The 2,078-nt window shown below is 35.7% G+C and overlaps 1 protein-coding gene across 1 annotated transcript in view; it reads right to left on the reverse strand.

Annotated features, from left to right (window-relative positions):
- Positions 1 to 2,078, reverse strand: part of LOC107714657 (pleiotropic regulator 1-like) — a 24,698-nt gene that overhangs the window by 10,014 nt on the left and 12,606 nt on the right. The gene's annotated exons all lie outside the window — the stretch shown is intronic.

A 2,078-nucleotide genomic window follows, 5' to 3' on the forward strand; every position in this document is an offset into this window, starting at 1 on the left:
CTGCTGGCAGTTTTAGTTTCATTTTTAAAGTATCTTTTCAGTTATTTAAATAATTTAATTTATTCACTGACGAGCTGCGCAAAAAATCGCGCGAATATGAACGTGGTTTTGCGCAGCTCGTCAGTGAACAACGGCTCTGTGTAATTAATGCTGCTCAATGTGAAAGCCCGCAGGTGATGGAGATTTACCGCTGATTACAGAACCGGCTTTCTGACAAGATGCGCGTTAAATATCGCATGCGATTTATCGTGCAGCCCTAGCTCAAACGCACGCATAAAGCCTGCCACAGCGCACCGCAGAAGCTATGATTATGAATGTGTCAGGGAAAAACAGTAAGGAGGCTGTATTAACATTTTAATAATTCACTGATAAACAAGTGCTTTCTTTGTTTCGGTTTAAGAGATGAAGTCGGCGACACTGACTCGTCATCTCCACAGTAGTGGGATGCACCTGTATGCATGTTTCATACGGATTACATAATCTGAGAATATTTGTTTTCCATTTGAATTGGTTCATTTGAAAGTAGACATTTCTCTCTCTATAGATATATTTGTAATGTCTGTAAGGCAAAGATATAGGCTACACGGAGTTTCGCACTCAAGTTCACAGACCGAGACGGCAGAAAGCGCATCCTGTTTGCTTTCATTATTTTACAAAAGCGCGATTTGTTATTGTGAATGCACACAAATAAACGTAGAGTCTTTACAGATTTGAAAGATGTATTACTCTTATCTGTATGAGTATTTACGGAGTATTTTAAGAGCAAGTGAATGCACCGGCGCCTCCGTCTGTCCTGCAGTGATCGCTAGTGTTCAGCTTCCGCACAGACACTTGAATAACGGACATTTCTCTAGGTTAACATTAGATTGAGCGGCCATGTAAAGTTGCTAATACATACTTACATATTTCAGATGATAAGCCTGTGGTGGATGAATGATAGGCGAGCGTTTGGATGTCCTGCCAGATGTACTGTACCATACCATAGACCAGCCATTAACGATCTGCGCGACTTCACCAATGTGGATTTTTTTTTTCTGCGACTAATAAAATTTTGGTCGACCAAGCCTCTTCTGGTCGACTAACGATTAGTCGACTATTAGGGGGCAGGCCTAAAAATCAGAGATCTCACTTATTAAACAATATTGTTAACTTACAAATTTTAATAAATAAACTAAAAACAAAATGGTACAAATAAAGTGCAGCACAAGCAAAGCATGCAATGACTGTGGCCACTTTAACATTCAAAAGGATACTATGGCAAAGATATCGCTTTCCTTATTCAAACTGATTTTATTTTATGAATAAATGATTGACCTGAGGAATGAAAGCAATATCATACACTTGAAATATAAGCTATATAACGCTCGTAGATACTAGGGGTGTGACAATAAACTTAGCTCATGAGATGAGACAAAATACAGATACTTGTTTCACTAGAACGAGACAATGTTTTAATACTATTTTTAAGAAATTTTCAATTACAAAATATTTGTCTTATCACAAAATGCAAAAAAATAAATAAAAATGAAGTTGTATTTTGAAATGTTTTTAATCTAGGGCCGTAACTAACAATTATTTTGGTAATCAAGTAATCTGACATTTTTTTAGTAATAAAAATAGACCTAAGTGAAAAACAGGCTTTAATATGTCTATATTTATAAATAAACTAACGATAAGGCAATCATAATTGGTTCAAATAAAGTATCAAAACCAAGTAATTACATGGTTTTATTGAAAAACAGTTATATAAATGCAACACAACACAAAATATATAATGTAATATGCCTATATTATATAAATGAACAAAACCAACTTAAAGGGTTAGTTCACCCAAAAATGAAAATTCTGTCATTAATTACTCACCCTCATGTCGTTTCAAACCCGTAAGACCTTCGTTCATCTTCGGGACACAAATTAAGATATTTTTGATGGAATCTGAGAGTTGTCTGACCCTGCATAGACAGCAATACAACTGAAATGTTCCCAAGTCCAGAAACGTAGCAAGGAGATCTGTAAAATAATCCATGTGACATCAGGGGTTCAACTGTAATTTTACGAAGCTACGAGAATATTTTTTG

Source organism: Sinocyclocheilus rhinocerous, unplaced genomic scaffold (genome assembly GCF_001515625.1).
Source record: "Sinocyclocheilus rhinocerous isolate Xijiao unplaced genomic scaffold, SAMN03320098_v1.1 scaffold2134, whole genome shotgun sequence".
NCBI classification, from domain to species: Eukaryota; Metazoa; Chordata; class Actinopteri; order Cypriniformes; family Cyprinidae; genus Sinocyclocheilus; species Sinocyclocheilus rhinocerous.